Source organism: Theropithecus gelada, chromosome X, assembly GCF_003255815.1.
Source record: "Theropithecus gelada isolate Dixy chromosome X, Tgel_1.0, whole genome shotgun sequence".
In the NCBI taxonomy this organism is placed as follows: domain Eukaryota; kingdom Metazoa; phylum Chordata; class Mammalia; order Primates; family Cercopithecidae; genus Theropithecus; species Theropithecus gelada.
In genome coordinates, this window is record NC_037689.1 from 40,612,497 (window position 1) to 40,623,478 (window position 10,982).

Consider the following 10,982-nt stretch of genomic DNA (forward strand, 5'->3'; position numbering starts at 1 on the left):
TTTTTTGAGACGGAGTCTCGCTCTGTCACCCAGGCTGGAGTGCAGTGGCCGGATCTCAGCTCACTGCAAGCTCCGCCTCCCGGGTTCACGCCATTCTCCTGCCTCAGCCTCCAGAGTAGCTGGGACTACAGGCGCCCGCCACCTCGCCCGGCTAGTTTTTTGTATTTTTTAGTAGAGACGGGGTTTCACCGGGTTAGCCAGGATGGTCTCGATCTCCTGACCTTGTGATCCGCCCGTCTCGGCCTCCCAAAGTGCTGGGATTACAGGCTTGAGCCACCGCGCCCGGCCAAAGCGTTTTAATAAACTCACTCCTGCTATGAAACTTGCCTCGGTCCCTTTTTCTGCCTTATGCCCCTCAGTTGAATTATTTCTTCTGAGGAGCCAAGAATGGAGATTGCTGCAGAACCATATGGATTCACTGCCAGTAACGGGGTCTCTTGGGTTTTCAAGGTAGACAATTATAGCATCAGCAAATGGAATTCATTTATATCTCTTCTTTTAGGGTTGCCAGCTTTAGCAAACAAAAATACAGAATGCCCAGCTAAATATAAATATCAGATAAATAAGGAATAATTTTTTAATATAAGTATGTCCCAAGTACTGTATGGCACATACTTATATTAAAAAGTGATTCATGATTCATTTGAAATTCAAATTTACCTGGGTGTTCTGTATTTTATCTAACAACCCTCCCTCTTTCTTTCCCAGTGAGGATGCCTGCTGCTTTATTTTCTTTTTATGTTGCATTTGCTGAAGCCTCTAAGACTGGTTCTCATTCTGGGCTACACATTAGCATCAGCCAGGAAGCTTTAAAAAAACAAAAAACAAACAAAAAAAACGCTCCAATGGCAGGCCCTTAGGCTCAGAGATTTAATTGGTGTCTATATATACATATATTTAAAAGCTTCCCAGATGATTCTAATGGGCATCTGGGGTTGAGAACCACTGCCTTAAAACAATGTTAAATAATAATGTTAGCAAGCATCAAGAATCTTGTTCTTGATTTTAATGAAATATTTTCAGTGTTTTGACATTTAAAATAACACTTGTTGTTGGTTTTTAGTAAATATCCTTAGTTTTGTTTACATAGTTTCATCTAGCCCTGTTTAAGTTTTGATTAGGAATGGTTGCTTTTAGTGTTATGCCCAGACCGTTTATTCCCCGAAGAAGACCACCAGAGTCCAGAGTCAAAGCTAAGCAGCAAGGATCTTTATTACAGGTTCGAACCTGGAACTCTCCCTCGCTCGCGAAACGAGACGGGCAGGAGAGCTCCCCCACTGAGCTCCGAGCAGTGTTATATAGTCTAAGAAAAGTGGGCATAGAGTTATTATACAAATCAGATATATGATTGGCTAGTGTTTGAACAAGGCGATTTGGCTAACTATGATTGGTTCCCGCCATTTCTGATATTTCGGTTCAACCTTTGAGGCGGAAGAGCAGGTTTATGGCAGCAAGAGTTTATCTTACTTAAACACGTCTTGTGACCTTGCCTCAGAACTTACAAAATCTCTGGTATGTGCAAAACAAAATCTCTGGTACATGCAGAAAAACAGGTGCTCACAGAACTTACGAAATCTCTGGTATGTGCAAAGATTAGAGAGCAGAACAAAAGGGTGTGGGGGGGGCGGGTACACATCTATCTTTGTGTCCTTTCATTAGCACCTATTAATATGATTATATGGTTTTGAGAAAAGAAAAGTAGAACAGTCTGGGCTATGTGAGGCCTGAGGCCCAGAAAGACATGAATATGGGACTTTCATTCCTCCCTGCTCCCCCTCTCCCCATGCCTGGGGGCAATTGTTTAAAGTCATTTTGTTCCCAACCAGCTGTCTCACCCTTTGCCTTCTTGTTCCTAGAATTTGGGTTGGTTTGTTTTTTCTTTCTTTCTTTCTTTCTTTCTTTTTTTTTTTTTTTGAGACAGAGTCTCGCTCTGTTGCCCAGGCTGGAGTGCAGTGGCGCATCTCAGCTCACTGCAAGCTTCGTCTCCCGGGTTCACGCCATTCTCCTGCCTCAGCCTCCCAAGTAGCTGGGACTACAGGCGCCTGCCACCACACCCGGCTAATTTTTTTTGTATTTTTAGTAGAGACGGGGTTTCACCATGTTAGCCAGGATGGTCTCGATCTCCTGACCTCGTGATCTGCCCACCTCGGCCTCCCAAAGTGCTGGGATTACAGGCGTGAGCCACCACGCCTGGCCCTGGTTTGTTTTTTCGAGATAGGGTCTCTCTCTTTCACCCAGGCTGGAGTGCAGTGGCTTGATCTCAGCTCACTGCAGCCTCTACCGCTCAGGCTCAAGTGATCCTCCTGCCTCAGCCTCCCAAGTAGCTGGGACCACAAGTGCACACGACCATGCCCAGCTAATTTTTTAATTTTTTGTAGAGACAGGGGTCTCCCTATGTTGCCCAGGCTGATCTTGAACTCCTGGGCTCAAGCGATTCACCTGCCTTGGCTTCCCAAAGTGTTGGGATTACAGGCATGAGCCACTGCCTGGCCTGGAATTTATAATACAAAGAACAATGTATGTAGCCTGTCAGTAGTTTGTTACTTTAATGTAAATTCTTGGTAAACAACTCAGGAACTGCCTCTTCCTTTCCTTTAAAAATCCACTTGCAACTGCCACTAATCCAGAATGTATATTCAGGGCAACTTGAATCTATTCTCTTGAGGACTAATCTCTAACCTTTTTTCCCTCTTGCCCAAATTCCTGTCTAAGGGACCTGGGAAGTTACGCCATAACATCACAAACCGTATAACATCACAAACCCTAACATCTCATCAGGTGAATTTTATTTAACTCTGTATAACGTGTTACTTTCCAACCTGACTGGCGTAACACCACCCAACAGAGAAGAAAATGAAAATATTGCTAGTGAAGTGGTGGGAGCAGCAGCTATGGAGCTGCTGGAGGAGAAAGAAACGTTGCTGCGTGGTTAGAAAAAATATTTGGGCCAGGCTTGGTGGTTCACGCCTGTAATCCCAGCACTTTGGGAGGCTGAGGCAGGTGGATCACAAGGTCAGGAGTTAAAGACCAGCCTGGCCGATGTGGTGAAACCCCATCTCTAATAAAAATACAAAAATTAGCCAGGCGTGGTGGGGGGTGCCTATAATCCCAGCTACTTGGGAGGCTGAGGCAGGAGAATCGCTTGAACCCAGGAGATGGAGGTTGCATTGAGCTGAGATCACATCACTGCACTCCAGCCTGGGCAACAGAGTGAGACTCCGTCTCAAAAAAACAAATAAATATAAAATAAAAAAATATATATATTTGGAGATCATCCCATTCCACAGTATGAGGTGAACCCACGGACCACAGAGATTTTACATCACCTTTCAGAACGCAACAGGGTCCGGGACAGAGATGTCTACCTGGTAATAGAGGACTTGAAGCAGAAAGCAAGTGAATACAAGTCAGAAGCCAAGTATCTCCAATACCTTCTCACGGAGAGTGCGAATTTTTTCCCCTGCCAATCTCTCTAGCACTGGTTCCAGGTATCTGAATGCTTTGGTTGGCAGTGCGGTAGCCCTTGAAACAAAGGATGCCTCACTAACTAGTTTTATCCCTACAGTGAATGATTTGACCTCTGATCTCTTTCATACCAAATCCAAAAGTGAAGAAATCAAGATTGAACGGGAAAAACTTGAAGAAAAATCTAACTGCAACTTTAGTGTTAGAAAAATGTCTACAAGAGGATCTCAAGAAAGCAGAGTTGCATCTGTCTACAGAAAGGGCCAAAGTTGATAATCGTCATCAGAACATGGACTTTCTAAAACCAAAGTCAGAGGAATTCAGATTTGGAATCAAAGCAGCAGAGGAGCGACTTTCAACCAGAGGCGCAGATGCTTCTCTGTCTCATCAGTCCCTAGTAGCACTGTCAGAGAAACTGGCAAAATGAAAACAACAGACTATACCTTTGAAGAAAAAATTGGAGTCCTAGTTAGACTTCATGCCGAATCCATCTCTTGCTCAAGTGAAAATTGAAGCAGCAAAGCGAGAATTAGATAGCATCGAAGCTGAACTTACAAGAAGAGTAGACATGATAGAACTGTGACAAGAGCCAAATAAACAGCCTTTTCCCTAAGAAAGTAAATTGAATAGGACTTTACAGAGTTCTTTTTCCTCTTGGCATTTCTTAATAACAAAACTTTCTGTGTTCTTAGATTACAGGATGTCACGATTGATAGAATATGGTTTCTAACTGTGTATTGCATTTTTGTGCCCAAATACATCGTTTTCATTTAAAAAAATCAAAATATCTTACCCCAAAATATGTTTTTTTGCCATATTTTGAAATGGCCCTGCAAAGCCATCTTTGGTGGGGGAAATTTGCATCTGTAAAGAATCCCCATTAATATAACTCGATCTTCCCCTTCCAGGCCCTCCCAATCCCAAAGAGATAAACTGAGATCTGGCATCTTTTAAAGGTCTGAATAGGAAACATTTGCCATCTATTGTCTCTAAGGACATTCATCTGTGACACTTCCTATCAACCTTGGTCTCCACAATCCCTTAACCCAGACACTCCTTTCTATTGATACCAGGTCTTTAGATAATAATTTTACTCTCAACCAATTGCCAATGAGAAAATATTTGAACCCACCTGTGACTTGAAAGCCCCCACTTAGAGTTGTCCCACCCTTCCAGATCCAACCAATGTATATCTCACATGTATTGATTGATGCATTATGTCTCCCGAAAACATATAAAACTAAGCTGTAACCCAACCACCTTGGGCACATGTTCTCAGGACCTCTTGAGACTGTGCCTCAGGCCATGGCCACTCATATTTGGCTCAGAACAAACCTCTTTAAATATTTTATAGCGTTTCACTCTTTTTGTCTACAGTCCTGGGTTGCAGTCCTTATACTTGGCCCAAATAAACTCTACTCAGATGAATTTTGCCTCAGATGCTGGGCACAGTGGCTCACGCCTGTAATCCCAACACTTTGGGAGGCTGAGGCAGGAGGATCACTTGAGCCCAGGAGTTTGAGACCAACCTGGGCAATATAGTGAGACCCCATTTCCAAAACGAATAAAAGAAGTATTAAAAAATGTGCCTCAGCTTCTTCCTGTTAGGATGGCAGTTTTCTTCTTTAGTTCATTGATGCAAAGAGTCATATTGCTAGGTTTCTTCATGTTGAAGAACTTTCTAATTCTGTTGTTCAATGCCAAAGTGTGTTTGCTAATATTTTATTTAGACTTTGCCTCTATATTTATACATGAAGTTGAAGCTGAGGATCTGTTATTATTGTTGGAATTACCATTGTCTGATTTTGGTATTTAAGTAAGGTTGGCTTTGTAAAATAAACTGGTGAAGTTTGTATCTTTTATTCCTACTTTCTGAAATAGTTTAAATTGTTGCTACTCAAAGTGTGGCCCATGAACCAACAATATCTGCCTCACCTGGGCTTGCTAGAAATGCAGAGTTTAGGGCCCTGTCCCAGCTCTATTGCATCTGAATCTGCATTTTAACAAGAGCCACAGGTTATCTGTGTACACATTCATTTTGAGAGAAGTGGGTACAAATACCATTAGACTCATTTGTCCACTAAGGGTTAGATAAAACTCAGCCATGGGTGATGTGGTCCTCGTGCCTGTTTCACGGTGGATTGCTACTGCCCTTCCCAGTCTCTTCTGTGATCATTGTTCTATTTCAGTCATTGATCTATTTTGGTAACTTCAATTTTGCAAAGAAATCAGCCATTTCCTCTAAATTTTTCAAATTTACTTGTTACTGCTTCTTAGGATTTTTTAAAATTTGCAGTTATGTCACCTTTCTGACTCCTCCTCTTGTGAACTTCTGCTTTCTTTCTCTTTTTCTTGATCTGGCTTATAAGAGATTTGTCTCTATCGTTAGTTTTTTTTTTTTTTTTGAGACAGAGTTTTGCTCTTGTAGCCCAGGCTGGAGTGTAGTGGCGCGATCTCGGCTCACTACAACCTCCGCCTCCCAGGTTCAAGCGATTCTCCTGCCTCAGCCTGGCTCAGCCTCCCGAGTAGCTGGGACTACAGGCACGCCCAGCTGGGATTGCCACGCCCAGCTAATGTTTTTGTGTTTTTAGTACAGATGGGGTTTCTCCGTATTGGTCAGGCTGGTCTCGAACTCCCGACCTCAAGCGATTGCCCGCCTCGGCCTCCCAAAGTGCTGGGATTACAGGTGTGGGCCATGGGGCCCAGCCTCATTAGTCTTTTCTAAGTGCCAGTTTTACATTTATTTATCCTTTGAGCTATTTGAGGGGAGGGTATTTGTTTTCTATTTCACTTGTTTCAGCTTTTATCTGTATAAATTCTCGTCTGATTTCTGTTGTTTTATTATTTTTCTGTTTTTTCCCCTAATTTCTTATGATTGGTATAGGTTATTAATTTTTAGAAATTTTTTAAAATAATGAAGGCATTTAAGGCTATAAATTTTCCTTTAAGCCCTGCTTTCACTGTATGGTCAGTTTTAGTGTGAAGTGTTCTTTTCATTAGTTTCTAGACAGTAATTTCCCTTTTAATTTCCTCTTTATCCTTTTTTTTTTTTTAAGACGGAGTCTCGCTCTGTCGCCCAGGCTGGAGTACAGTGGCGCCATCTTGGCTCACTGCAAGCTCCGCCTCCCATGTTCACGCCATTCTCCTGCCTCAGCCTCCTGAGTAGCTGGGACTACAGGCGCCTGCCACCACGCCTGGCTAATTTTTTGTATTTTTAGTAGAAATGGTGTTTCACCGTGTTAGCCAGGATGGTCTCGATCTCCTGACCTTGTGATCTGCCCGCCTTGGCCTCCCAAAGTGCTGGGATTATAGACGTGAGGCACCGCGCCCGGCCTAATTTCCTCTTTATTCTAAGGAGTTTCCAGGAGTGTTTCTTATTTTCCACATTTAAAATATTTCAAACTTCAAATTTTCACTTTTATTATTCCTTAAAATTTTAATACGATTTCCCCTGTGGCCACGTACCTGATCTATTTCTGTAAATGTTTTATGGACATATAAACAAAATGTATATTTTCCATTTGAAGAATGTAAGGATCTCTATGTACTTGTTACACTAAACTGTTGGTTGTGTCAATCACTTTGTCATTGCCCTTACTGACTTTTTTGCTTATTAGGTATATCTAGTTCTGAAAGAAGTGAATTGAAATGCCCTACTAAAACTGTATTTTGGCCAGGCGCGATGGCTCACGCTTGTAATCCCAGCACTTTGGGAGGCCAAGGCAGGCAGATCACTTGAGGTCAGGAGTTCGAGACCAGCCTGGCTAACATGGCAAAACCCCATCTCTACTAAAAATACAAGAATTAGCTGGGCATGGTGGCAGGCGCCGGCAGTCTCAGCTACTTGGAAGGCTGAAGCAGGAGAATTGCTTAAACCTGGGAGGCAGAGGTTGCAGTGCGCCAAGATTGCACCACTGCATTCCAGCCTGGATGACAGAGACTCCATCTCAAAAAAAAAAAAAAGTCTATTTTTATTCTGTTTGCATTTCTATATTTTTTCACTTTATGATTTTAGTGTTTGTTATTTAGTGCACATAAGTTTATGAATATTGTATATTCTTAATTGTACATTCTTATTATACACAAGTTCTTCTTCATCCTGTTTAGGGTTTTGAACTTCAACTTTCTCCGTACCTCTGCTCTTCTTGCTTTCTTGTTATTGGCATTTTTCTGATATCTTTTTGGCATACTGTTTGCAATTTTTCTCATTTTATTTTTGCATTTTTCCCTGTGAGCAGCATATACCTGGATTTTTACTTTTAACTCTGATAGTCTCTGTCTTGTCTTGAGTGAATTCAATTTAATCACCTCTGGTAAGTTGACTGATATACTTGATTTCATTTTATTCATCTTACTGTATTAAACTGTTCTTTTTTTTTCCTCTTTTTTTTCTAGTTAAATCAAATTGCCTCTCATTCCATTTTCCCCTTTGTGAATACCTACTGTTGTTTGACTTTTAATGGAACTTATAAGTATATGGGCTTTTAAAAAAAAGTCTTTATGTGAGATTTTAAGTGATAAAGTAACAGATACATTAATGGAGTTGAAAGACAAGTTGGTGTCCTTTTGACTGTAACTCAAGTGATCTTTCCACAATACCAGGGCTTTGGAGCAAAACCAAGAATTTCCTTTTTTTTCTTTTATTATTATTATTATTATTATACTTTAAGTTCCAGGGTACATGTGCATAACATGCAGGTTTGTTACATATGTATACTTGTGCCATGTTGGTGTGCTGCACCCATCAACTCGTCAGCACCCATCAACTCGTCATTTACGTCAGGTATAACTCCCAATGCAATCCCTCCCCCCTCCCCCCACCTTTTTTTTTCTTTTTTTTTTTTTTGAGACAAAGTGTCGCTCTGTTGCCTAGGCTGGAGTGCAGTGGTGCAATCTCAGCTCACTGCAACCTCCACTTCCCAGGTTCAAGTGATTATCTTGTGTCAGCCTCCTGAGTAGCTGAGATTACAGACATGCGCCACCACACCCGGCTAATTTTTGTATTTTTAGTAGAGACAGGGTTTTGCCATGTTGGCCAGGCTGGTCTTGGATTCCTGACCTCAGGTGATCCGCCTGCCTCTGCCTCCCAAAGTGCTGGGATTACAGGCTTGAACCACCACACCCAGCCCCAAACCAAGCATTTCTAACTTAAAAAACATGGCTCATGTTCAGTCCAGCTTAAGGTCAGGGTTATCACTCTATCCGGGCACAAATCTCATCTTGAATTATAGCTCCCATAATTCCCACGTGTTGTGGGAGGGACCCAGTGGGAGGTAATTGAATCATGGGGGTGGGTCTTTCCCGTGCTGTTCTGGTGATAGTAAGTCTCACGAGATCTGATGGTTTGATAAAGGGGAGTTCCCCTGCATATGCACTCTTGCCTGCCACCGTGTAAGATGTCTCTTTGCTCTTCCTTCGTCTTCTGCCATGATTGTGAGGCCTCCCCAGCCATGTGGAACTGTGAGTCCATTAAACCTCTTTCCTTTATAAATTACCCAGTCTTAGCTAGTTTTTTATTAGCAGCGTGAGAACAGACTAATACAGGCCCTTACTCAGTCATTGACCTACAGGGGTTGGGCTGCCATAGCGGGATCGCAGCCCCCCGGTGACTCCCTTCCTGGGGTCCCTGGGCCTGCGGGGAGGACAGCCATCCTAACAGGAGCCTATCTGGTGTTGTCATTTTAGAAAGCCTTCTGGAGAATGTACTTGGAGCTCCTAATAAGATATCTCGGGCCAAGGAAAATGTCACATTTCTTTGCTCTTGGCAGGAATCCCAGCTCCTTGGCTTGGGAGCACCCTTTCTCCCATGCTGAACAGAAACTTCATTTGGCCATTATGTTCACTGCCAATTACTAAATTATAGGAGAACAAATTAATTTACTTATCACTCGCAGCTTGGGAGATAAACTCGTTCAAAGCAGGGAAAGTGGGGTGATAAAAAGATCCCTGCAGGAAAAAGTTGGGGATCCCCGGGGCCACTTACATGTTGGGTCTGAGTGGGTGAAATCACTCTTCATTACAAAGCTCTCAGAGGATCCGCAGCAGGGGCACCTCATCCACACCCCCCGGCCCCCTCCCGCCCCGCGCCGCCCCCAGCTGGCCTCCAAAGATTGTGGTGAGGTTCCAAATGAGGTGACAGCATTGGAACTTGCTGCATCCTGAACGTGTGCATTGAGTGATGAGGGTGCTGGCGCTGTGGTTGTGGGGACCCTGACTACACAGCCCTGGGTGTGGCTTAAAGTGACAGTCTCCCACTGCCTACCAGCACTACAGACCCCACCCTGCAAATCTCCTAAAGGGAGAAACCTGCTCCCTGCTCCAAGCACGTGGTTGCAGTAGGAACACCTGGGAACACATGAAAGCGTGCTAGGTGGGGTCAGGAGGCTCAGCTCTGTCTGCTTGGGCTCACTGCTAATGTGTGTGAGCTGGGGCTTGCATTTCCTCACCTACAACAAAAGTGACAGACAGAAAGCAGGGAAGGCCCAGGTAGCACCCCCATCCAGTGAGTTCTGCCTCTGCCTGCGCTGCTGCCTGTGGGTTGTGTGTGAAGCACGTGAGGCCCTGTCCCTCAGTGCTCAGCGACACCGCTGGTGGTCTGAGATGACGATGGTGGTGGTGATCATGAAAACTCACACACTAGCACTTCCACCAAGCCAACTGGTGTTCTAAGGGCTTCACCCATATTAACTCGTTAATATTCACAACCAGCCTGTGAGGTTACTGTCATCACTCCTATTTTACGGAGGAAGAGACACAGGTGGAGCCACTTGTCAGCATTGTGCAGCTGGTACGTGGTGGGGCAGGGCTAGGGCCCGGTCAGGCTCTGGGGCCTGTGTGCGGGCACCACTGTGCGCTGTCTGGTCTGTCCTGGGAGCCGAGTTAACCAAAAGCAGCACAGAGATCATGAAACTTCATTCTAACCTGAGCTTTCAACCTCCTCCCTCTCATCAAATTTTACTTAAAAAAATTTCAGAAACTAGCAAGAGTCAAAATGGCCCCTTGTCCCTGTGGCCCTGGGGGCATCTGCAGGAGGGAGGTGGCCCTGGGGCTGGGGAGAGGATTCTCCTGGTATTTGCTTTTTCCTGGCTGCCCAGGTGCACCCTTAGCCATGTCCAGTCCTCAGGCTTTCCCCAAAAGGGAGAATAACGGCGTGGGCCAAAATCCTGAGCTGAAGTATAAAGTCCCCAAATAAAGCAATTATAAATGGAAACTCTGAGGCTCTGATTCACTCAAGCAACATGACTCATGTTCTGCTAAGGTTTCTGTGAACAATATGTTCACAGTCTGATTTAATTATAGCCTAGATTTACTGCTGCCTCGGGGAGCCTCCGAAGCTCACCCCATCCCTCACTACCCCCATCGCGGCACCTAGTGAAACGCCTCCCGGTGCGAGAGTGGGAGCAGGCACTGGAAATGGTTTTCTGCAGGTGCTATGTGTCACATCGTGCACAGTGGACAGCTCTTGGGACCTTAGCTGGGCGGGGAGGCAGAGTCCTCAAATAAGTTAGAGCTCTGGG

At 44.1% G+C, this 10,982-nt stretch overlaps 1 pseudogene; it reads left to right on the plus strand.

Moving 5' to 3' along the window:
* The window catches only part of LOC112615145, a 16,180-nt pseudogene extending 11,943 nt beyond the window's left edge, over nucleotides 1-4,237 (plus strand).
* The last annotated feature ends 6,745 nt before the right edge of the window (nucleotides 4,238-10,982 follow it).